Source organism: Lissotriton helveticus, chromosome 7 (genome assembly GCF_964261635.1).
Source record: "Lissotriton helveticus chromosome 7, aLisHel1.1, whole genome shotgun sequence".
NCBI lineage: Eukaryota > Metazoa > Chordata > Amphibia > Caudata > Salamandridae > Lissotriton > Lissotriton helveticus.
Window position 1 is genome coordinate 516,790,541 of NC_136068.1, and position 27,062 is coordinate 516,817,602.

The following is a 27,062-nucleotide window of genomic DNA, read 5'->3' on the forward strand; positions in this document are numbered from 1 at the left end:
AGATGTCACCAAGCACACCTTTGGACATGGTATTCTACAACACGGTTTTTACAATGCGTTGTTTTACCACATTGTACTTTACCACGCAAAAGTGCTGGTCAGTATTATATATACATGTGTGTGTTTTTTTTCAAAATGTTAATTTGGAAATTATATTGAGGGCATCCCCAAAAGCCCCTTTAATATGTGTTTATAATTTAAACCCCTCCCCACCTAAATCCCCCCAAAACCTTACTGTCCCTTATATCTATAGAAAACCCTCACTACCCCTTTTACCCCACCTGCCACTCATACCTAAACAAATCCTTATTACTTCCTTCTAACCTTGACCATCAATGAACCCTAAAAATCTTAAACACCCTTACTACGTCTTATCCTAACCATCCCTTAAACCTAAAATCCCTTACTCCCCTTTTACTTCATCCATCTGTGAATTCTAAAAATCTCTTACCGCTCTTTACTCCTACCCATCCCCTAAACCTAAAAACTCCTTGCTACCACTTACCCCAACCCAACCCTAAACCCTGAAAACCCATTCACCTTCATCTTTTCCCCCAATGCAAATGCGTGAACTCCAGCACTCCTAATTTCCGTTTGGGACGCGAGCGCGTGAAACACGGAGACACTGACCTCCTTATTTCACATGCAAGTTAGTAATCGATTGGAATTCCACATACATTCACCAATTCCGGCCTGGAGAGTGAATATGCTGTGAATTAGTCCTAAATGTCCATGTCCAGGAACAAGAGGATGTAAAGGTAGGCCTCATTATAACACTCATTTGGGGAAGCGTGCTTTCTCTTTCAGCATTTCCTACTGTTTCCTGTCTCATGAAGACAGGATCACTGCCTTAGTAATGTTCCACTACCCTTTGAGTTTTCACTTAACTGCAGCTTAGTCAACAATGGTCCAACGTGTTCAGTTCACACAGGTTCACGGGTGAGTTGTGGAACTCAAGGACGGAAAAGTTATGCTAGACATCTGCAAAACTGAGACCTGCCTCAGCTGCTTAAAATAAGATTACACATGATGAGTTAAGTTTTGTATTCAGAAGAGATACATTGTAGGATAGGCACAGAACATACAAAGATAGTAAGCTTCACTGATCAAACACTAGCTAGACATGGGGCCTGTAGGAAAAGAGAAAGGAAAATCTAGTCTCATGCGACAAAAGCAATAGCAGAAATGAGCCTGGAAACTACTGGCCAATTAGTCCATTAAAACTATCCTGGCTACTTGATCTGGCTAGCTCAAAGAATGGGAGAAGCCTCTGGGTAGGCCTGTGCCTTTGCACAGTAATAAAACCTGAAATGAGCAGGTATCTGAAGGCAGTGCCCTGGAGGAAAAAACTATTTGGCAAAAACAAACTCCATGACAGGGAAGCTAAGAAGGCCAGCTTCTAAGGTGAAGACACTAACTAGCTCTGGAGTAAAGAAAGGAAGGGCAGACCAGGGCCAGCACCAAGTGGACCAGAAGCAAAAAGTCTGGGATATACAAAGAAGAAAAAGCAAAGGGACTGACATCAGACAGAAGGGGAGGTGAACCTGGTGAAAGATACTTTGACTCCAATGCGATGCAGCTGAAAGATTGCCATAGTACTTTCTGTAGTGTTTAATCAGGAAGTGGTGTGAAAGAATTACAGGAAAGGTGGAGGCCACCTGGAATATGTATTCATATACAGGGTAAAACCCGTCCTTGAGTCCTAGGAGGAATTGCCATTAAATCCTGCACCCAGAGCCCACAACATTGAATCCAAGACGTGATCCACCATCCAACCACATCTTTCATGGCCGCAGTAAGGGAGCGGGACACTGCCACCAGGTCTCCTGGCAGACATATGAATCATGGAAGGCGCCTAAATGTCCCTGTTATCTTCAACCAACAGCCCACTCTCAGTAAAATGTCGAATTAAGGTGCAATGGTACATTCTTTATATTAGTAATTATCCAACACTCAAGCTGGTCTGGATAGAAATGGAATCATATCCTCCATTTCAATTATCCATGGGGACACTACTTTCATGTATCTTTGGACACATAATGCACATGTTTTCCTAATTTCACCTTACTGGTCCAAGCTCAGCTAACATCTGGGATCATTCATTTGTACCTTGTATATCGTTGTACACCACACATCTTATTTACCTGTACTCTACTATACTGAATTTCTCCCTGTCTGGTTGCATGTTCTGGATATTCTATACTATATTGCGGTGTGAGCCTCATGTTTGATATATTCCAGGAGGCACTAACCTTTTCTGTAACAAGAGTTACTCATGTTCAATTAAAATCGCCTCTAGCTACGAAGATTTTTAGTGCTCGAATAGTGACCATGTCATGCGGAATTACAATACTGACGACCGTATGCAATGTTACCAGCAGTGATTACCTCAGTGGATCAGGCAGGGTTACTAGCAGTAATGTGAAAAGGTTTTTTTCTCAATTTGGGATGCGTCTACAGGGATAATACAAGGCAACCATAGCTGTAATGCCCTTGGCACAAAGGTAATAATATTAGTAATACTGCATGATTTATCACTAAAATATCAGCTTTTAATATAATTTGGACATACATTTTTCTCCAAACACCAGCTTATACGTTCTAAAAATACACACATTTTCATCACAAATGTATTTTTGGGATACATTTATTATTAAACAAACAAAAGCTTTTTGTTTAGTAGACTGGGTGCGCACACAGAAGAGCTACTAACAGGTAGCTGGAGAGTGGCTAGTAGCTCCGAGCTACTCGCCGGAGAAGCCTGATCTATGCCATACGGTTTTATGCATGTAATCTATTGATACCTGTACTATGTAAAGTGCTATGACAGCCCCTGGGCTTGAGTCAATGTTATTTGAAACCCTCAATAAATAAATAAAATAAAAAAAGGCATGTGGACGGGGGAATCACTTCTTTATTCTGTCCAAATGCTACACCCACCACACAACCCAGCTTGGCCCACCATTAAAGGTAACCCATGAAGTAAACCAGAAACGAATGACATACCGAGTGGTTAATTTGTAAAAAAAGAATGTGTCGGCGCTCTTGTCATGAGGCAACTTGCACCAGCCTATTTCTCCTGTTAACGCAGCCTAAAACAGAACCAACTGCTAACCCTGAAAGTGGGGAGAGAATGGAGCATAATGTCCAGAGCTGCTGACTTCGGAGCTGGGTAACCACGTTCGAGTTTAAGCGTTGGCTCAACACCCTGTGATTCTGGACAAATCATTTAATCTCCCTGTGCCTATCATAAACAAATGTGTCCTTAACTAATGCTCACGAAAAGCGTCGGTGTTGATTATAAAGTGACAGTGCTCAGCACTGGAAACCACTGGCTCAAATTAAGCACTGGACCTACCTTCTAGAATAAAGAACAATTCAATCCCTTGAAGAGATGGATTTCAGGACTGTAAATGTAGAGGTGCTTGTATAGCGCACGACTACCCGGAGGCATCTCGGCGCTTGTACGAATACTGCTGAGGAACACTTCCTGGCCTTTTCCTGTGACTTGCCCACTCCTGGGCACCCCCAAGGTGAAGCCCGGCATCCTAGCGTCATTGGGGCCGTTGTGGAAATTAAGCAAGCTATTGCCCAGAGTTGCAGAGTGGGACCCATGATTAGAATAAGCACCGAGGCGAGAATTAACAGGTCCGAGAAAATTGAGCCCAAGACCCGCCGAGGCGGGAATTGAACCCTGGTCCCGGGCCAGACTTCTGCATCAGGGTCTGCCGCTCTAACCATTGAGCCACACTTCTCCAGACTGAGGGAGTAATTACTGCACAACTGGGAGGCCCAGAACAACCAAATCAAATGGACTTATATGACAGAGTGAAGAGAGTAAAAGTTCACGGTGGGTAAAATAGACTGATCAACAGCAAAGTCTTCTGCACATTTTACCTGACTTTCAACAGAAGTACGCATGCCTCTGACACACCACTGTCTTGGTGCACGCGCTGCAGTAACACATCTCCTTGATAGGAACAGTCACATATCCAGGGAACTGACAAGAATAACATGCACTTGTGGGGAGCACAAGTACCCTGTGTGAAGTCTCCAAAAGCTATCCATGGGAACAGTGGTTGGCAAAGGGTGACTTACTTTCTACTGACAGTAAAAATAATTTTGTAGAAAGATATTTCATGTATAGAGGTGCAAAAGGCAACTGAACAATGGCATGAGAAATGCAAAGACGAATAATTAAGCTCCTCCAAAAAGCATCTCTTTGGGGGATCATTCTAACTCATAGGGATGAACATCATAAGTTACTTTCAATATCATTCTTTCTGACTGGCATAATGGCTCCCACAGATTCCTTATTTTTTTAAACCTTATCTACAGTCACCAGCCTGGATCTGTACATTTCTCCAACTGTATCATGCCACCGCACCAGTTCCAGGTGACATAATACTTCTCTTTTTGTTTGGCTCTGCTCTCTGTGTCCTTCTCTTCTGTGGTGGTGTGGGAAATCTGGGGCAGAACTGATGCCACCGGCTTCTGTTGTGCCTTCTGGACTCCGCAAACCTATCATACAGTCTTGGCCTAGTAGTGTTTTCTGAGCAACATATGGAAAGCTATTTTTTTGCAATTGGGATAACCATGGCTTTTAAGTGTCCAAAGTTGGAGTGGTGGTCCAACGTTTTTAAGTGCTGGGGAGAGGAAAAAATATAGAATATAGATGCAGGCTCTTCTGAATGTACAGGAATTGTACAGATAACATATTCAGTGACGTGCATTGACTTTGGATGCTGGCTGGGAGGGTGCCTGGCCATGGATGGGTCCTTGATTGACATAGGACATCAGTTCCATTAAAGAAAGGAATCTGTGGAAGCCAATATCGATTCAATTGTACAGTTAAACGCTGCATTTTTACACACACAAATGACACACAAGGTCTACAGGGTTTCAACTACACCATAAACTACGTGCCTGGCAATGAAAACTCTGTTGCCGACTGTCTCTTTAGACTTCCAATCACAAATGAGAACACCAAGATATACCCCCTGATGAGACCATTCTTTAAGTAGATATCCCTACAATTAGTAAGGAAGAATGGGAAAAATGCATGAACGATGACACTGTTCTCACTGATCTAAGAAACACTATCTGCAATGGGTGGCCTAAAAGTCTCAAGGATTTGCCAGAGTATCTTAAAGCCTTCTGGGTAGTGAAGGATGAGTTGTCAATCATAAAGGACCACATCTACAGAGGTAACAGGATCGTTCCTCCAGAAAAAATTTACAAAGGCATAATTCAAATAGCCCATGAAGGCCATCCAAGCAAGAGCATGACTAAAAGCAAAATCAGGCAAGACTATTGGTTCCCCAAATGGATTCCATGGTAGAAAAGAGAGTAAGAGACTGCCTTGCATATGGATCCAGTGACACAGCCAAAGTCATTCGCAAAGCTCCACTCATCCCAGTACTCATCCCCACTAAACCTTGGGACAAATTAGGCCTGGACATTATTGGCCTTTTTAAATTGCTCAAATACTCTCAAAGATCCAAGTTTGTACTTATCGATTACCATTCCCACTGGATTTCTACAAAAATGGTATCCACTATCACCACGTCTTCATTAATTGAATTCCTTAAAGATACCTTTTCCAAAGAGGACATACCCAGTACATTAATCACAGACAATGGTGTTCAATTCACTTCTGATGAAATGAGGCAGTTTATGACCACTTTATCTATAGCTCATCTCAAATCACCACTCTACTGTCCAAAATCAAATGGATTGGTAGAAAGAGCCAACAGGATAATAAAGAACACCATTATATTGACCTTGACATCTCGGGAACCTGTGGATGAAGCCATAAGAAAAATGCTATGGTCATATCACATCAAACCTAATGCTGTTTCTGGTGGTCCTGTTTGGGTTGACAGGAAATCTGTATTGGATAAAGTTGGGCGCCATCAACTAGATTACAAATCCAGATACGACCAGAAATGGGGTACTCTCTACAAGGACTGGCAGGAAGGCCAATGGGTGGTCATCAAGAAGTGTAATATATCTGGTGCCAACGTTTCCTCATTTTCCAAACCTATGAGAATAAAGCAAGTCAATAATAATTCTGTCGAGCTGGAAGACGGAAGCACCTGGAGCATGGACAATATTGTTTGCTGTTCCAAGGTACACTACTCGTCTACTCGTCCACTTGTCTTCCAGTGAAGAAAATCAGGACGAATCAACCTCCAACTCACATGGTTCTAAAGAGCCCAGGTTTCGCTGACCGCCAGTTTGGCAAGCAGATTATAAAATGTAATCTCCTGTATTATACATAACAAATGTTGTATTTTCTATTGTGATTGTTCTTACCTTTTCTAAGGTTTTTTTCTTAAATGTCCCTTATTCAAAGGGAGATGTGTTGTAACTATGTGCTTAACATTTCCAGTGTCCCCCTCCTTCACCCGGTCCTTTAGTCTTTCCTTCACCCACTCTCCCCCACCCCTATCTCTCTTCCTAGTGGTACATTCCGCGAGTAGAATCTTGGAGTGAAGCTCTCCTTAGAATGTTGGTATGCTTAGCTTGCCAGCTGGTGCTGGAGGATCCAGTCAATAAATGCCTTCTCTCCTTTTATCTGCGTGTTTGTGTTACTTCTAACAACATCTTTACAGACCCAGTAAATATTATCGAGAGAAAAAATGGACTCATGAAAGTCTATTGAAATAAATATAAAACTGATATATTAGGTAAATAAAACACACCAGTTTTCAAATATGAGAAGTTACAAGGGATAGTCATTGGCATATTAGTTAGTCTCATACTATGAGGTGTTTGTATACTGTGGCATACAGTCAGTGCTTAATTTGAGCCTGTGCTTTCTGGTGTGAGAAGTTGGCTTGATATGCAGTGCTCACTATTCTAGTGATCACTATGTATCAGTCCAAACAACCCTTATTGATGTTTGGTTGTAAGTCAACCTGATAGACCAGCTATCCTAGTAGCATGGACACGTGCAGTCTTTAGGCTAAACTCTAGAGGGCGTGTTAAGCCAGCTGTTTTACCATCACATATACCCCTTGAACACCAAGTGAAAGGACACCACACAAGTTGTTATGTAAATAAACGTATATTTATTTATAACAAGACTACCCTGGCTCTTTATGAGACAGGGAGCTAAGCACACAACAAAACTCTTAAGAAAATACTTAAAGTCGCACAATTTACACAAATGCCCGAGGGGCACGAAAAACCATATATTACAAAAGTGGAATGCGAATTAGTAGCAAGTAAGTAACTATTCTCATAGGCTTTAGGATCGCTAGGACTAATCTACTGAACCTTTAGATTGCAAGCAGGAGGCCTAGGGACGTCGTGTGCAGAGTGGGAACTCTCACGCGTAAGGCGGGAAAAAGTCTATGGAGGCTAGTAAAAGCAAAGTTTGTGTTTTCGGGCGAACCCGACTAGGTAGGTCAAAAACGAAAGTGGATCTAGACACTTAGAGAGTTGGTCTACGCTGGAGCACCGGAGTACTCGGTTTACCTAGCCCAGGGGCTGCCGCTGCATAGGGTTCAAATGTCGTCGGGTTTCTTCGTTGATGAACCAGGAGCCTGAAGGAAGAAGTTGCTGGCAGGCGACCAGTGAAGAAGTTCGTGGTGATCCAAGCCTGGATTGGGGAGGAAGAAGACCTGTAAGCAGAGGGGACCAAGTTCTGAATCACTAGCCAGTGATTAAGTGGGCACCAGAGTGGCACCGGACGAAGTCACCTCGACCAGGTGAGTGGGCGACGCTGGGCTCTGCAGTCTCTCGGACCAGGAGGCGTTGTCGGCAACCAGGATGGAGGTGCGAGCTGTCCCACGAAGGTATCTGCTGTCGACGTCGCTGGACCCAGGATTGGGGCAACAAGTCTTGGCAAATGCAAGCCCACGGGGTGGACTTAAAATGGCGTCTGGAGTGGACCAGGAGGGTCCGGGGTGCTCCTCTGTTGGAGGGGAACAAGGGCCAGTCTGGAGCAACCAGACCAGCGGTGTTTGTCGTTGAAGTTCGTCGTCAGAGGGCCACTAGCCAACGGGCAAGTGACCTGGACAACGCGGTGAGCAGCAAAGAGCAGAAGGGCCCCACGCAGATCTCGTGGATGCAAGGGGGCTGGACTTCGGTGCTGGAGCTGCTCAGGGTTGGGGCTTCTTGAACCCCAAAGCACGTGAGGGTCTCTCAGTAGTCGTGCTATGCAAGCGTCGTGCAGTCTTGAAGATGGCCGGTCCCTCGAGGTCTCGTCACACCCACGGGTCTCAGCTGGGCTGAAGATGCGGGTAGAGGTCAGAGGTGCCAGGGAAGCCGGTTCTCGTCGAGCTGGGCAGTCTTGATCCGGAGGAGAGACTTACAGCAGACCGCTTGGATGGTGCCTGCTGCTGCAGGGTGACTACTCCTTAGTCACAAGGGAGAAATCTTAGGAAGAAGTCTTGAGTTCCTTTCGTGGAAAGTAGTTTCAGGATTCAAAGATGATCTGATTTGGAAGGGGGCCTGCTCCTACCTTTATCCTGCAAAAGGGGGCTGGCACGCGACTAAGTCCTGCCCTATGGGTGGGACTAGGAAGGGGGGTGGTTACACCCCTCTCCCATGCCGGGCTTTCCCCAGCTCAGGGGCTGGTGTGCCCCTGGAACTGGTTCAAGCCGGCATATGCACAGTGAGCACCGGGGTGCCACTTGCAGTAACCTTCCTCTAAAGCCCTGCCTACCTAGGATACACAAAATCCTGTCTGGGACGGTGCTGGCACCGCCCCTGACAGGAAACCCTTTGTCCTTGCCTCCCGCGCTGGGAGGACTCCCAGCAGCAGGAGGGCAGACTTGTGTCTCGGTGGCAGCATCCATCTTGTGGAGCTGAGGCTATGTCTGACTTTAACCGGGGTTACAGGTTACCAACATGTCTTCTCCCTCTAGAGGGGTGGAATGCTACCCCCGTCGCCAGAACTGGCGAGGGGGTAGTATTCCAAAGCGTATGACACCTTACACGACATGTTTAGATAATGTCAGTCCAAAGTTACCATAACCGCGAGGATTATAAGGCACTTAAGAGTATATGGTCTGATGCTATCATGGAAACGGCTAAGGGATAGATCCCGAAAGCCGCAGACAGGCTCAGCTCATGCCAGAGCACTATCTCACACGATTCCAAGCACTCTGCCTTCAGGATTGTTAAGGCCTGCCATAGGAGTGACTGATAGGAGATCTGTGTGCCCATTTAGGTTTAGATATAGGTATACTATATCTAAAGCAAAGGGTGATTACACCACCTTGCTCCCAGCTGTCAAGCAGCCAGTTGTGTCTGTTTAGTTAGTCAGCCCAGGGATGGCATAATACATGCTGCAGCCCCTGGGAGACTTCTGGGTGCACCTCAGCCCTGGGTACAGGGACTCAGAGAGGGCCCAGTGCCAATTCAGTACCTGGGTACAATTTGGAGTAGAGAGAACAGCTAGGCTGTGGGTCTGATTAGCAGGCCCACAGCCAGGGAAGTCGTAAACCAGTGAAGCAAAAAGCAAAAATCTGGGTGATCATAGGATTGCAGACCCTACTCTCCTACATGACCCCCCCCCCCCAAACTTTGGGACAATAAACTAACCTTGACCAGGTGAGTCTTCTTGCTCTAAGTGGAAATACCTGGAGAGCCCATCAGCATTGCCATGATCAGTACCAGGTCTGTGCTCCACTGTAAAATCCATCCCCTGTAGGGAAATGGACCACCTAAGTAGTTTGGGGTTTTCACCCTTCATCTGATTTAGCCACAAGAGGGGCTTATGGTCGGTCTGAATGGTGAAGTGAGTGCCAAACAAGTAGGACCTCAACTTCTTCAGGGCCCAAACCACAGCAAAGGCCTCCCTCTCAATAGCTGACCAATTTTTCTCTCTGGGGGTCAGCCTTCTGCTAATAAAAGCAATGGGCTGGTCGTTACCATCAAAATTCAGCTGAGATAGAACAGCTCCCACACCCAACTCAGAAGCATCTGTTTGGACAATGAATGTTTTGGAGTAGTCTGGACTCTTTAGGATAGGTGCTGTGCACATGGCCTGCTTTAGGTCATCAAATGCTTTTTGACAGCTTGCTGTCCACTGAACTTTTTTTGGCATCTTCTTACTTGTCAGGTCATTAAGGGGGGTCACAATGGACCCATAATTTCTGACAAATTTCCTGTAATAACCAGTCAGGCCCAAGAAAGCTCGAACCTGAGTCTGGGTGATTGGAGGAGCCCAGTCCTTGATGGCCTGTATCTTACTCTCCAATGGCTGAACCTGGCCTCCACCAACAAGGTGGCCCAGGTATACAACCTGTGTCTGCCCTATCTGGCACTTGGTGGCCTTGATAGTGAGACCTGCCTTTTGCAGAGCCTCTAACACTTTCCTCAGGTGGACCAGGTGATCCTCCCAGGTGGAGCTAAAGACAGCTATATCATCAAGATAAGCTGCACAGAAGTCATCCAACCCAGTGAGAACTTGATTCACCAGCCTTTGGAAGGTGGCAGGTGCATTTTTCAAACCAAAGGGCATTACCAAAAACTGATAATGCCCACCAGGGGTAGAAAATGCTGTCTTGGGCTTGGCCTCCTCAGCTAACCTGATTTGCCAATACCCAGCTGTCAGGTCAAATGTACTCAAGTAGTTGGCAGAAGCCAATCTATCAGTAAGTTCATCTGCTCTTGGTATTGGGTGCGCATCAGTCTTAGTGACTGCATTGAGACCTCTGTAGTCTATGCAAAACCTCATCTCTTTCTTACCACCCTGGGTGTGAGGCTTTGGCACTAGAACTACTGGGCTAGCCCAAGGGCTATCTGAGGGCTCAATGACTCCCAGCTCCAACATTTTCTGCACCTCCGTCTTGATGCAGTCTCTGACATGATCAGGCTGTCTGTAGATTTTACTCTTGACAGGCCGACTGTCTCCAGTGTCAATTTCATGGGTACACCAATTAGTTTGGCTGGGTGTCAGCGAGAACATATGTCTGAAGGATTGCAGAACTTGTCTACAATCCTGTTGCTGATGTTCAGAGAGGCTGCCACAAAAGACAACACCATCTACTGATCCATCATCAGGATTCTGAGTGAGCAGGTCGGGGAGAGGGTCACTCTCTTCCTCCTGTCCCTCATCTGTGGCCATGAGCAAGCCCATGTCCTTCCTGTCGACATATGCCTTGAGCCTGTTTACATGGAGCACCCTGAGGGGGCTCCTGGGAGTTCCAAGGTCCACCAGGTAGGTGACCTCTCCCTTTTGCTCAATGATTGTGTGGGGCCCAGACCATTTGTCTTTGAGTGCTGCTGGGGCCACTGGCTCCAGCACCCACACCTTCTGTCCAGGCTTGTACAGAGTCAGGACAGCCTTTTGGTCATGCCAAGCTTTTTGGAGTTCTTGGCTTGCCTCAAGGTTTTTAGATGCCTTTTCCATATACTCAGCCATCCTGGAGCGGAGACCAAGTACATAGTCCACAATGTTTGTTCCAGGCTTTTTGAGAGGTCTCTCCCATCCTTCCTTTACCAAACAAAGGGGTCCTCTTACAGGATGCCCAAACAGAAGTTCAAAAGGGCTGTAGCCAACCCCCTTCTGTGGGACCTCCCTGTAAGCAAACAAGAGGCAGGGTATCAGGACATCCCATCTTCTCCTAAGAGGTTCAGGTAGCCCATGAATCATCCCTTTGAGGGTCCTGTTGAATCTTTCAACAAGCCCATTGCACTGTGGGTGATAGGGTGTAGTGAACTTGTAGTTGACACCACATTCCTTCCACATTGCAGTCAGATATCCTGACATGAAGTTTGCACCTCTGTCAGAGACAACCTCCTTAGGGAAGCCCACTCTGGAGAACACTCCAATTAGGGCTCTTGCCACAACAGGTGCTGTATTGGTCCTAAGTGGTATAGCTTCAGGATACCTGGTGGCATGATCCACCACCACCAGTATAAACTTGTGCCCTGATGCTGTCTGGGGTTCCATTGGACCAACAATGTAAATCCCCACCCTTTCAAAGGGTACCCCCACCACAGGTAGTGGTATGAGGGGGGCCTTTGTGGTGCCACCTGACTTACCACTGGCTTGGCAAGTGACACAGGAGCGACAAAACTCCTTGGTATCTTCATTCATGTGGGGCCAGTCAAAGTGTGTGACAAGCCTGTCCCACGTCTTGTTCTGGCCTAAGTGACCTGCAAGGGGAATTTCATGGGCCAAGGTAAGAAGGAAACCTCTCTGAGACAAGGGGATGACCAGCCTCCTGGTCGTGCCAGGCTTGGGGTCTCATGACTCAGAGTAGAGGAGTCCATCATCCCAGTATACCTTGTGGGTACCTGTGGCATTCCCAGCAGCCTCAGCAGCAGCCTGCTGTCTGAGGGGTTCAAGTGAGGGGCAGTCCAACTGTGCCTTTCCCAGGTCTTCCCTGGAGGGTCCCCCTGAGCCCAGAAACTCAACCTGATCAGGTTCAAGCTCTTTAGGCTCAGTTTCCCTCAGTTCCTTGAGATCAGCCTCCTCAGAGACTTGATCCTCAACCTGGGGCAAGGGGGAAGGCAATGCCTTAACCCTACTGCTCCTCTTCTTGGGAGGTGTCTGGTCCATTGTTCCAGGATCCAGCACCTGTTCAGTGAGGCATCTTTTGGCCTGTGACCTAGTCACAGCAAGCACATGTGCTGGCAAGCCTAACATTTCCATGTGAGTCCTCTGCTTCACTTCTGACCATAGGGATGTTTCCAAATCATTGCCCAACAGACATTCTACTGGGAGGTCTGAACTAACCACAACCTTCTTTGGGCCACTTACCCCTCCCCAGGAGAAATCAACAATTGCCATACTATGGTGGGTAGTGACATTGCTGGCATTGGTCACTAGGTACTCTGGACCTAGCATGATCTGTCCAGGGTCCACAAAGTTAGGTGTCACCATTGTGACACTGGCACAAGTGTCCCTGTAGGCCTGAGCCATCTTTCCATTAATTAAAGGTGTCTGCCTGTATTTGCCCGAAGTATTGGGACTTGCATCAGGGGATATATCTATATCCCCTGTACATACAAGGACAGCCTGAGTGAGTGTGCCAACTAAGTTGTCAGACCCCTTAGTTCCCAAGGTTAACCCAACTATTCCCTTGGGAGGTGCACTACCACTACTGACTTTACTAGGGGGTGCAGTTGCCTTAGGGGCTGTAGTGGTAGGAGTTTGCCTTCCTCTTTTGGTGCACTCACTAAACCAGTGAGATTTACTTTTGCAGTATTGGCACCACCTTTTTGACTGGCCTTCTGCAGTCTTCTTTTTCTGCTGTGAAGCCTGACCCCCACCCTCTTTGGTTTGTTGGGGACCTGTCGAAGACTTCTGGTCATTTTGTTCATTCTTGTTACTACCCTTTTGGTCTGCTTTCTTCTGACCACCCTGGTTCTGAGTCTGGTTTTGCTTGATCCTTGTTCTGACCCATTTGTCTGCCTTCTTTCCCAATTCTTGGGGAGAGGTCAGATCTGAATCAACAAGGTGCTGGTGCAACAACTGGTTCTGACAGTTATTTAAAATCTGTTCTCTCATCATAAGATTATACAACCCTGTGTAATCAGTAACCTTGCTACCGGGCAACCAGCCTTCCAAAGCCTTAGTGGCACAATCCACAAAGTCAGACCAGTCCTGAGAGTGAGTTTTCTGGGTGTCTCAGAACAGCAACCTGTACTGCTCAGTGGTTAAGCCAAACCCATCAACCAGTGTATTTTTCAGGACCTGGTAATTGTTAGCATCCTCAACTCTAGTAGTGAGGAGCTTATCTCTACCTTTGCCTTCAAAGGAGAGCCACAGTATAGCTGCCCACTGACTCTGGGGGATGCACTGGACAGTGCAGGCCCTCTCCAAAGCAGCCATCCATTTCTGGATGTCATCCCCTTGTTTAAAGGGGGGCACTATCTTAGTCAGGTGTTTAGTATCTAAACCCCTTTCCTTATCTCTTGGGAGATTGCTGCCACCAGTGGGAACTGTCCCACTCATCTGCTGCTCTCTAGCAAAGGCAAGCTTCTCTTTGGCCAGGGCAAGTTCTTCCCTTTCAATCCTTAGATTAGCCTGTTTCATCCTTGCTTCATGTTCTCTTCTCTGAGGGGAAGTCAATCTCCACTGGGGAGACATCCTTCTCCTCTGAGAGGAGGCATTAGAGTGCAGAGATCTATTGGAGTCCCTAGAAGGAGATCTATCTCTCCTAACTCCAAGGTTAGGCCTCATTAGGGTCAGTACTGGGGGTCCCCCAGATCCTTCCCTAAGTAGGTCTAAGTTGGCCCTAGTAAGTCTGCTGACTAGTTCAGGCCTGTTGTCTGCCTCATCCCCAGAGAGTTCCTCTTCTTCCTCCTCCTTAACTGCTTTGTCAGTGTCAAGGAGGTCTGGATCACCAAGGGTACCCTCTAAGGCTGGCATATTCCCATCTGTATGAGAAGCTTTCCTAGCATCATAAGTCTCTAAGAGACCTATCAGAAAGGGAATGGTGGGGTTAGACCCCTGTTTCAGTTTCCTGGAGGTACACACTTGTCTCATCTCCTGGAAACTGAGAGCTGCATATCTTGATTTGACCTGTGGAGGGTCAATGACCACTAGGGGAGTCTCAGTAGACTCTCCCCGGGTAGACATGCTTTTCTAGTGAGGTGTAAGTGGTGCACTTACCTACACTATTTGTTTGCCTACTGATCCCTTGCTAGAGTTGTAGTTTAGGGTGTGCTAAGCCCTAGGAGCTACAACAGCTGGTTCAGTAGAACTCAGAGTATTCTAAGCTAAGTTATATGTACCTCAGTACTTATGTGATCTTTCAAATGATATTCTTAGGATACGTGTGGTAAAACAACAGCAAGCTCAAATCCCAACCGCTGCTCACCAATGTGAGAAGTTGGCCTGATATGCAGTGCTCACTATTCTAGTGATCACTATGTATCAGTCCAAACAACCCTTATTGATGTTTGGTTGTAAGTCAACCTGATAGACCAGCTATCCTAGTAGCATGGACACGTGCAGTCTTTAGGCTAAACTCTAGAGGGCGTGTTAAGCCAGCTGTTTTACCATCACATATACCCCTTGAACACCAAGTGAAAGGACACCACACAAGTTGTTATGAAAATAAACGTATATTTATTTATAACAAGACTACACTGGCTCTTTATGAGACAGGGAGCTAAGCACACAACAAAACTCTTAAGAAAATACTTAAAGTCGCACAATTTACACAAATGCCCGAGGGGCACGAAAAACCATATATTACAAAAGTGGAATGCGAATTACTAGCAGGTAAGTAACTATTCTCATAGGCTTTAGGATCGCTAGGACTAATCTACTGAACCTTTAGATTGCAAGCAGGAGGCCTAGGGACGTCGTGTGCAGAGTGGGAACTCTCACGCGTAAGGCGGGAAAAAGTCTATGGAGGCTAGTAAAAGCAAAGTTAGTGTTTTCGGGCGAACCCGACTAGGTAGGTCAAAAACGAAAGTGGATCTAGACACTTAGAGAGTTGGTCTACGCTGGAGCACCGGAGTACTCGGTTTACCTAGCCCAGGGGCTGCGGCTGCATAGGGTTCAAATGTCGTCGGGTTTCTCCGTTGATGAACCAGGAGCCTGAAGGAAGAAGTTGCTGGCAGGCGACCAGTGAAGAAGTTTGTGGTGATCCAAGCCTGGATCGGGGAGGAAGAAGACCTGTAAGCAGAGGGGACCAAGTTCTGAATCACTAGCCAGTGATTAAGTGGGCACCAGAGTGGCACCGGACGAAGTCACCTCGACCAGGTGAGTGGGCGACGCTGGGCTCTGCAGTCTCTCGGACCAGGAGGCGTTGTCGGCGACCAGGATGGAGGTGCGAGCTGTCCCACGAAGGTATCTGCTGTCGACGTCGCTGGACCCAGGATTGGGGCAACAAGTCTTGGCAAATGCAAGCCCACGCGGTGGACTTAAAATGGCGTCTGGAGTGGACCAGGAGGGTTCGGGGTGCTCCTCTGTTGGAGGGGAACAAGGGCCAGTCTGGAGCAACCAGACCAGCGGTGTTTGTCGTTGAAGTTCGTCGTCAGAGGGCCACTAGCCAACAGGCAAGTGACCTGGACAACGCGGTGAGCAGCAAAGAGCAGAAGGGCCCCACGCAGATCTCATGGATGCAAGGGGGCAGGACTTCGGTGCTGGAGCTGCTCAGGGTTGGAGCTTCTCGAACCCCAAAGCACTCACGTGAGGGTCTCTCAGTAGTCGTGCTGGGCAAGCGTCGTGCAGTCTTGAAGATGGCCGGTCCCTCGAGGTCTCATCACACCCACGGGTCTCAGCTGGGCTGAAGATGCGGGTAGAGGTCAGAGGTGCCAGGGAAGCCGGTTCTCGTCGAGCTGGGCAGTCTTGATCCGGAGGAGAGACTTACAGCAGACCGCGATGCTTGGATGGTGCCTGCTGCTGCAGGGTGACTACTCCTTAGTCACAAGGGAGAAATCTTAGGAAGAAGTCTTGAGTTCCTTTCGTGGAAAGTAGTTTCAGGATTCAAAGATGATCTGATTTGGAAGGGGGCCTGCTCCTACCTTTATCCTGCAAAAGGGGGCTGGCACGCGACTAAGTCCTGCCCTATGGGTGGGACTAGGAAGGGGGGTGGTTACACCCCTCTCCCATGCCGGGCTTTCCCCAGCTCAGGGGCTGGTGTGCCCCTGGAACTGGTTCAAGCCGGCATATGCACAGTGAGCACCGGGGTGCCACTTGCAGTCACCTTCCTCTAAAGCCCTGCCTACCTAGGATACACAAAATCCTGTCTGGGACGGTGCTGGCACCGCCCCTGACAGGAAACCCTTTGTCCTTGCCTCCCGCGCTGGGAGGACTCCCAGCAGCAGGAGGGCAGACTTGTGTCTCGGTGGCAGCATCCATCTTGTGGAGCTGAGGCTATGTCTGACTTTAACCGGGGTTACAGGTTACCAACATGTCTTCTCCCTTTAGAGGGGTGGAATGCTACCCCCGTCGCCAGAACTGGCGAGGGGGTAGTATTCCAAAGCATATGACACCTTACACGACATGTTTAGATAATGTCAGTCCAAAGTTACCATAACCGCGAGGATTATAAGGCACTTAAGAGTATATGGTCTGACGCTATCATGGAAACGGCTAAGGGATAGATCCCGAAAGCCGCAGACAGGCTCAGCTCATGCCAGAGCACTATCTCACACGATTCCAAGCACTCTGCCTTCAGGATTTTTAAGGCCTGCCATAGGAGTGACTGATAGGAGATCTGTGTGCCCATTTAGGTTTAGATATAGGTATACTATATCTAAAGCAAAGGGTGATTACACCACCTTGCTCCCAGCTGTCAAGCAGCCAGTTGTGTCTGTTTAGTTAGTCAGCCCAGGGGTGGCATAATACATGCTGCAGCCCCTGGGAGACTTCTGGGTGCACCTCAGCCCTGGGTACAGGGACTCAGAGAGGGCCCAGTGCCAATTCAGTACCTGGGTACAATTTGGAGTAGAGAGAACAGCTAGGCTGTGGGTCTGATTAGCAGGCCCACAGCCAGGGAAGTCGTAAACCAGTGAAGCAAAAAGCAAAAATCTGGGTGATCATAGGATTGCAGACCCTACTCTCCTACATCCGGTGCTCAGCACCACACTTCGGGGGCCTTCGACACCGTCCCCCATGAGGGTTTGCTCATCAGACTTCATGAGATCGGTCTGAGGGGGACGGTGTTCAGCTGGTTTACATCTTTTCTAGCTGGTCGCCGACAGTCGGTCTGGGTTTCCTCGGCTTCCGCCGAGATGCCGCCACTGGGAGTCGGAGTCCCGCAGGGCTCTGTATTGAGCCCGACTCTGTTTAACATCTTTATGACCCCTTTGGCGGCTCTGGCGGAGTCCTATGGAGCCCAGATCGTATCCTATGCGGATGACACCCAGCTGCTCTTCACCTGCCGGAAAGGGGAGGATTTTGACGGAGAGAGTATCCGTGAGTGCCTTGGGGCTGTTTTCAAATGGCTCCAACTGAACAGCCTCAAGTGCAACTCAGATAAGTCGGAGGTACTCTTCTTCGGCTGTCAATCCGACCCGGACTGGCAGATGTGGTGGCCGGCGGACATGTCTCCCCCGAGCCAGTCCTCGCAGGTAGCGAAGAATCTGGGGGTCAAAATTGACAACGGCCTGACCCTCAGATCTCAGATCCTCACCCTTACAGGCACATGCTTTGGACTTCTCCGCATGTTGCGGAAGTTCTTTCCGCTGCTTTCAGAGGATCACAGGAGGATTACGGTGCAGGCCTTGATTGGTTCAAGATTGGACTATGCTAACATCTTATATCTTGGCCTGCCCGAATACCTCCTGCAACGGATGCAGGTGGTCCAAAATGCGGCGGCTCGCGCCATTTTTGGTCTGCACAGGCGAGCGCATGTTTCTGGCCTATTACAGGCACTTCATTGGCTGCCTATCCGACAGCGGATAGTTTTTAAAACCTTGACTCTTGCCCATAAGGCCTTTTATTCCACCGGGGCTAAATACCTGCAGAGGAGGTTTAAGCAATACTGTCCATCGCGATCTCTGAGATCAGAATCGCAGCTTCTTGCCATTGTGGCCCGATTGGGAGGTCGTTCTTTTATGCTCCGCTTTCCTCAGCTTTGGAACTCTTTGCCCTTCCCGTTACGAAGCAACTCCAACATGCTATCCTTTAGAAAGGGCCTAAAAACCTGTCTGTTTGCCTCTTAGATTTTGAGTTCCCTTTTGTCCCCTTCTTTATTCTCTGTGTGTTATGTTTGCTTTCAGGATGTTAATAAAGCGCCGGGACACTCTCTGAGTAGCCGTGCTCTATAAAAGTCACAAAATAACATAACATAACACTTAATTGACTACCACATGTTGGTGCTGTTTGAGAAATATATAGATGGCCACAACAACAGTTGTTTATTAAGTAAAAAAACATTTAAACAACTAATACCTGCCTACCAAGCCTTTCTTATAGCTTGGGGAGGCCTCGAACAGTCTGAATGTCACACTTGTAGCAGTGTGATGGCTAGTAGTTGTGCAAGTACTGTCATTGGCAGCGAAGCCAGTGGTAATGGGCAGTACAAGCCAGGGTGGCCTCCTGACGAGGGCCCTTGCACTTATGTTTTTTTTTTTTTTTTTACAAATTAAGCACTGAATACTTATTTACACCTCTTCTTGTTGCTTTTGTTCATGACTGTGCGACTGTGCGTGGCTCATTATAGAGTGCTCTCCAGAGGGGGGAGCAGAGGCCTGATATTAAATTGTTATTATAATCTTACAACAAACTTGTATGCACAGGGTCCTGCCCACTGTGCTACTATTGTTCTTGGTCCTGCTAAGCCTGTTTTCGTTCTAAAGTGGATTTTACATGAGGTTGGGGGTTATTGCTGCTTCTATTGGTTTGTTCTCACGGCTTAATGCCTTTGTTTGCCAATACGTCGATTATCCCAGCAGGTGTCTACATATAGAGGCTAAGTTATGCAATCTTCCACAAGCCACTTCATGTAGGAATGTGAGCTGTGTGCAAGTGGTCAATCAGTGCTCAATTTTGAAAAAAATACTTTAATAAATAAGGAGCTCTTAGTTAGTATTAGGAGCCCACCACCTGTGAGGTTACCAAATTAATACCAAGGCTGCCTAATCTTGTGTCCACCTCATGCCTCTTTCTTCCACCGCCCCTTACTCTTCCTGTCTCTTTATCCCACTCTTGCAGGTTCTTTTTCATCACGGTTTTCCCCCTTGGTCACTGTTTTACACCTTTCTCTTTGTTGTTCAGGGTCAAACGTTGATGATGAAACATACGTCCTGGTCTCCAAAAATGAGTGCAAGAGCCCACCACCTGCAGCGTTGGCACAAATGTATGACTGTCAATGTCATGAATTTTCAAGGAGTCTGTATTTTCACTCTCGTCTGTGCATATTCCTCCTACAGCAGACTTTTATCTACAGATTGAGGTCTACTTTAATTGCTATATCCATAAGAAACATCATATGGAGTCCTAAATGCGGGATAAAATATTTTATGTTAATCTTTCAAGTGTACTCAGATTTATCATCAAAGCCATACTGTTAGCAGCAGGATGAATAACTATGTCGATACACTCCCTAGTCACAGACAAAAATAAGAAAAAACAAGCACTGGCGTTGCCAATAGGTCTCGCAGTAGGAAAGTTGGAGCTATTACAATTGCAAATAACAATGCCTTTTATTTTTGTTTTAATTTTAAAAACATAAAGGGCTTTGTCATTTACAAAACCAATAGCTCCAACTTTCCTACTGCGAGACCTATTGGCAACGCCAGTGCTTGTTAAAGCAGAGTTGCAGACCCCAGGATTTGGGGATAGATAAGGCTGTGTAGAGAGAGGATGGTAGCTGTCAATAGAAGCAGAGAGGCTCGTCCCTGTGAAGAGAGTATGACAGCTGTCACTAAAGCGGACAGGAGACCGGTCGGACCCCAGACCGTAGGCAGAGAAAGCCTATGTGAGAGAGAATGTCAGCTGTCACAAAAGAGGAGACGATCGGAGAGACGGCAGGCTTTAGGGATAGACAGCATCCGTGAAGAGAGTGGGGTGGCATCTGCCACTCAAGAGAAGAGATGGTTTGAAAAAACGTCATGCCTTAGGAATAGATCGTCCCTCTAAAGGGAGCTGTCATTTGTCACTAAATAGAAAAGAGAGGGCAGAACAGATCTCTCACGTTATAAGCAGAGACTGCCCATTTGAAGAGAGAGAATAGCAGCTGTCACTTACGTAGAGACAGGATTGGAGAGATGCCAAGGTTAGGGATAGATAAACATCCTCGGTGAAGAGAAGGTTTACCGCTTTCACTAAAGAAGAAAGGGGGTCTGGCGGACCCCAAGCTATAGGAAGAGACAGCCTCTGTGAGAGAGAACGACAGCTGTCAAGAAAGAGGAGAGAGGATCAGACAGATGCTAGGCATTAGAGACAAATCGTTCTTGTGAATAGAGATGCTAGCTGTCGCTAAAAAAGAGAGGTAGGATGTGACAGAGGACCTACCTGTAGGCAGACAGTCCACGTGGCTCTATACCTGAGACGACACCCTTTGGGACTGTGAGTGACATTACGCCCTGGCTGGTGGAATTGGTGTCCCCAGACTCCGGGTTTCATTAAGAGCTGACCACTAGCATCCCCAACAGCGTCATCTGTTTCTCTTTACCAGAGATGTGGTACCAGCTGAGAGCCCTTCGGCTACAGAGGTAGCCTCTTGGGCAAGGGGGTGGCAGCCGCCACTGAAATGAGTGCTGAGAAATCCTTGGGGCTGGAAGAGACCGCTTCTGATAGAAACGACAGCTGCCACTGTGATGAAAGGAGGCACCCGTGTCTGTGGAGAGGCCAGCGTATGATTGACAGCTGGCCTCTGTAACTTTAGAGAATCGCTTGTTAGCGGTCTGGGGGCTGAGACATGTATCTCTGGGACGAGGGACGCTGTTCACGTGGGAGGATGTGCTTGGCGCTTCAAGGACAAACCGCGGGGGAGAGAGGTTGAGTCACCCACGTGTGTGGGCAAGGGTTGGCTGCGAGTGACAACTCCTTCTAAGTGGCTGTCTTTGCAGGGCGGGGTTGGGGCTTGGATATGTCTACTTCAAAATAAAGAGGTGGGATTCAACCAGGAAAAAAAGATGACGTCGACTGATGAGGGCCAACGGACGTCTTTCAGAGGAGACAAAGGCTGCCTGTCTCACTTGAAATTTGTAGACTGTCGTGAAAAGTGACCAAGGGATAAATCTCTCTTTGGGGCGGAATAGACTGCCGACGGATAAAATAGCCTGTCTCTGCTTGGCGTTTAAGTGGAGATGTCTCTGTGGTTAATTACGAGCTGTCTAATTTGGGGACTAAAGTGAGATGTCTCTGTGCTAAAGATGTCTGCTCTTAGAGCGAAAAAGGGGCGGCTGCATGTACGGGATAAAAAGGTTGACTTGGTGGGGATAAAGAGGGCTGTTTCTGGTGGTGCATACCGTGAGACTGTTTCTATTTGAATATACTAAAAATCTGTAATTGCAGGGAGAAAGAGTGCATGGGATAAGAAGAGCGTCTTTTTTGGTGTTTAGAGGTGTGTCTGTGTCGTGATGGCAGCCTGTGATGTGTCGTGAGGCCAATGTGTGCTTACCAGGGAGTGCCAGGAGCTGGTGACAGCGTGATGGGCACTGGAGGATTCTCATTAGAGGCAGGGATGTGGCAACTGTCTCTTGTGTACCGGGCTGAGACCACTGTGCAGGGGTACCGACTGTCTCTTTGTGCAGAGGCCCCGCCTGGAGAATGTGCATGTAAAGGTGGTTGTGCTGCGGCGTGCCTCTGCAGACAGACTTGTGTATTGTGTCGTTGTGCAATGGCGTGCCTCTGCAGACAGGCTTGTGTATTGTGTCGTTGTGCAATGGCGTGCCTCTGCAGACAGGCTTGTGTATTGTGTCCTTGTGCAATGGCGTGCCTCTGCAGACAGGCTTGTGTATTGTGTCCTTGTGCAATGGCGTGCCTCTGCAGACAGGCTTGGTGGAGTCGATAGGGCGACGGACCGTGTCTTGTAAACATGGGCAGCAGTGTGGGACGCAGATTGACTATATAAGGGTAATTATGTAGATGTGACGACTGTCTCTTGTATGATGAGTGTATACAGGGACTGGGCGAAGAGACAGCTTCATGTAGACTGTACTGTCTACAGTGATTGTGCGAGATATGACGGCCTAGTGTAGTGTGAGACTGCCTCGTGTGCACTGTTGTGTACAGCGATTGGGTGGGGCGATGGCTGCATGGTGCAGTGTTTAGACTGTCTCTTGTTCACTGTGCTGTGGGCGGTGATTGGGAGGAGACAGCCTGTGCGATGGCCGCATAGGGCAGTGTACAGTGATTGGGCTGAGCGATGGCTGCATGTTGCAGTGTGAGACTGCCGGTTGTGCACTGTGCCTTTTGAGGTGGTTGGGCGGAGACAGCCTGTGCGTTTGCTGCATGGTGCAGTGTTGAGACCATCTATTGTGCACTATGCTGTGTACAGTGATTGGGGAGGAGGCAGCATGTGCGATGGCTGCACGGTGCAGTGTAAGACTGCCTGGTGTGCACTCTGTTTTATGAGGTGAGGTAGAGTGTAAACGTGTCGGTGGCACAGCTTTCCAGGCTCTGTGGTAGCCGTTTGATCATCAGCAGAATGATAACAAATGTCCTTCGAAAAAAGCTTTCACTCCGAGAATTGAAAAAAAAATAACTACTGTGAGCTGCACTTTAAAATGGACCTAGGTAATGACGGAGCTGGTACATTTTATCTAAATGCTCAAACGTGCAAGGACTTAAGTAAAATCTAAGTAAACAAGCAATGTATTTGTAGGCATTCATAAACTGATGAAGAGAAGCAAACTGAAAGTACGGCCGGCCTGCGGCCGGCCATGAATAATTAGGGGAGGAGAAGCCTTTGGGAAACTGAAAGTACGGCCGGCCTGTGGCCGGCCATGAATAATTAGGGGAGGAGAAGCCCTTTGATGTGCTGGGCTGGCCGTGAATGCGCGTGCTTGTTTGCTCACGTGATTCACGTGAACTTCAAGAAAACCGCAGGAACGAAGCCCTTGGTTTGACGATGTTTTTGGCTACTTGAATTCTCGATCCCTCAATGCGCTTGCGCTTTGTAGGTCACGAGACCTAAACAGTATAAACCAACTAAAGAACAACAATGACTTATGCCCCTATTGAACACCGTCTAAAATGTCTGTCTTGTTTACAACCTGCCTGGAATATGCAAATAGTAATTTGCATATAGCATGCATGCCATTTGCATATCATTTGCATAATAATCCACATGTGGATAGAAAAATGTATTGTCTGTGCCAGGAGGCGCAGTCATATCTTTTTTGACCGATAGATAAAACATCAAGAGCAGGTCATAAGGTTTGATCTCAATTCTCCCAGAGAGCTCAAGTTGTCTCAAGTCAGTTTAAGATGTTAGTCAGCCTTGGTGTTTTAGATTTGTATTCCAGTCCTTTTAAGTTTACTACATACATGCTAAATACAGGGCCATTAATGTCAGAATGCTATACCTTAAAAACCAGAGGAAAAAGATCATACCTTAAAAGCATACTGTGAATATTCAAAAATCATACTTTTTAAACGTTTTAACAATTAAAATGATAAAATCTTTCATTGAAAAAAGTAATAAAATCGCAGATTGGGATAATAGTGCACCTTATGTAGGTCGGAAACCAAGAGTTTTTAGGGCAGTAAAGGCTCTTAGTAGCTCTCATGGATTGAGGGATGTTTGGGCGGTTAAAAAACCACACGCTCCAGGGGCTACATACTTTTCAAATCCCTATAAAAGGTATACAAAACTGGACTACTTTTTTATCTCTTCTCCCGAAATAAACAAGGTTGGGATAATAAAACTACCTAGACTAATTTCAGACCACAACCCATTGATGTTAACCTATGAACCGGATAAACTAGTTAGGAAAAGGACCAGCTGGACCTTTGAAAGGAAGCTTCTGGGGGATAAGAGATTTGTGGAACATCTTACCAAATGGGCAGATGAATTTTTCGCTGCTAACAGATATAGTACCTCATGGAATGGGGTATGGGAAGCATTCAAGGCGTCCTTAAGGGGCGAATCCATAAGCTGTTCGGCTAGATTGAGAAGAGAGGATAGAGAGGAGGTGGAGAGACTAATGGTGAAATTAACTGAGGCAGAAGAACAGCATATTAAGGATATAGCCCAGGGGGTAGCTGGAAGCGAGAGTCAAATGAAGCTGATGAGTGTTAAAGCAGAGCTCCAGAAGGTGGTAACACGGAAGGTTACTGCAGAATACCAAACATCCAGAGCCAGACGATACAAAACCGGCTAACATGCAGGTAGAGTCTTAGCGCTAAGGATCAGACAGGAAAAAGCAAAAAATACAATTGCCAGAATAGAAGAAAATGGCAAAGAATTTACCGAGACTAAAGAAATCCTACAGGTGTTCAAGAATTTGTATCAAAAGTTATATCAGGAGGAAGATAGGGATGGAGTACAGGAGGAGGAGGGTTGGGATAATGGCCCACGATTAACTGACTCAGCGAGAATAGAACTGGATAGAGATATCACTAGTTGTGAGGTTATTGCTGCCCTACAGGAGCTGGCCTCGACTAAAGCTGTGGGCCCCGATGGGATTCCCCTGGAGGTCTACAAATGTCTCGAAACTGTAATTACCCCATTATTTGTGGACTTATTTAACGGTATAATGTACTCAGGAGAGATTCCAGATTCTTGGAGAGAGACCAATATTGTAATCTTTCATAAAAAAGGGAAACCTAGGGAGAAGCCGGGATCCTACCACCCTATCTCGTTGATAAATGCGGATACAAAATTGTATTCTAAGATCTGGGCTAAGAGGTTGGGCAGGATCATAGGCGGTCTCGTTTCCCCGTGGCAGCATGGGTTCGTCCCTGGTCGTCGCACGACGGACCATATAAGGAGAGCAATAGCTCTGTTCAACGCTCATGCTGCCACGGGGGGGGGGGGATGGCCTTGATCCTGCTCGACGCAGAAAAGGCCTTTGATAGGGTGGTATGGAAGTTTCTTAGGTCCATTTTGGTAGGTCGAGGTTTTGGGGATAAAACTATCGGTGCCCTCAAAGCTATGTATAGATGACCCAAGGCTAGAATGGTTGTCATGGGTGAAAGATCAGATAAGATTGCCATTCAGAGAGGTACACGTCAGGGGTGCCCCTGCTCCCGGATCCTCTTTTCTCTTTATATTGATCCGCTTATTCAAAAGATTTTAGGGTGTCCAAGGATCAGCCCGGTAGTATTAAATGGCCATGTAAATAAAATCTTGGCATACGCTGATGATCTGGCTGTCATCACTACTGATCCTCAGCAGCCGATGCCAGCTCTCGCTGAATTGGCCAAGGCTTTCGGCAGCCGTTCAGGCTATTTATTGAATGAAGCCAAAACTCAGGTAATTTGCACAAAAAACATTGTCAAACCCGACCCCAGATATGTCGATGCTGCAGTATACCTAGGGGTCAGAATAAATGCCTCAATTGAAAAAATACTGGATGAAAACTACCTCCCTCTTATTAGATCAATAGAAACAGAGTTTAAACGAATAGATGTGCTTCACTTGTCATTGATTGGGAGAGTAAACGTGGTGAAGATGACAATGTTTCCTAAAGTATTATACTTGTTTCCGGCCATACCCTTGTATATCGGAGAGGGACTAATGAAGAAATTGGAAACTGTATTTATAAGATTTATCTGGCAGTACGGCAAGATTAGGCGTTCCACTAATTATATGTCACTTTCTATGGAAAGGGGGGATTGGCCTTACCAAACCTAAGATTATATCATTGGACATGTCTTCTGACACAAATGGTAATCCTGTTTCAGCCTGAGATGGACTTGGTAGGTACAGAAACTCAGAGCCCCCCTTCTATCTTTGAGCTCCTGCTGGGGAGGAAGGCATTAGGCCTATTATTATGCGAAGTTGATCGAAGGTATTATAAGAGGGTACGGCTTAAGATCATGGAAGGGGCATGGAGTATATGGAAGTCTGTTTTGAAGTGTTTTAATGTTCCTAAGGTTAATGTATATTTACCTCTTTGCAACTCTAGCCTTTTCTCTCACTTGTGCGCAGAAGGTAACCTTCAGGTCTGGAAAGGGTTGGGTATCAGGACTATAGGTGATATTATGGAAGGTGAGGAAATAGTAAGATTTGATGCCCTGCAATTTAAGTTCACTATTCCATCTTCCCACTGGCTTTTACATGCCCAAATCGAATGCATCCTGAAAGCATTAAGGCCCAAGTTGGTACATCTGGTCAACTTTCCTTTGTTAGATTTATTAGCCAAAGGATGTAAGAAAATAAAAATAGTGTATAATCTTCTCCTGATGGGAATCCAAGATGATTTGGAGAAGACTGAATCCGCTTTGGCAAATAAATTGTCCAACCCCGATGTAGACTTGGATTTGGCCTTAAACTTGAAAAAAAAATCTTCCGGTCTTCAAATTTGAGAGCCCAGCACTATAAAACATTATTTAATTTATATTACACGCCAGCAAAACTTTTTTCTTGGGGGGTCAGGGAGGACGATTGCTGTCCCAGATGTAACGAGGGACAAGCAGATCTATTACACATGTTCTCCTTTTGTAGAGCATTAGTCCCAACTAGGGACGAGATTGAACATTTTTGGGAGGGGCTGCTAGGTCATAAGATTGATCT

The 27,062-nt window shown here is 46.9% G+C and overlaps 1 protein-coding gene across 1 annotated transcript in view; it reads right to left on the reverse strand.

Annotated features, from left to right (window-relative positions):
- Nucleotides 1-27,062, reverse strand: part of LOC144768692 (zinc-binding protein A33-like) — a 324,408-nt gene that overhangs the window by 138,428 nt on the left and 158,918 nt on the right. The gene's annotated exons all lie outside the window — the stretch shown is intronic.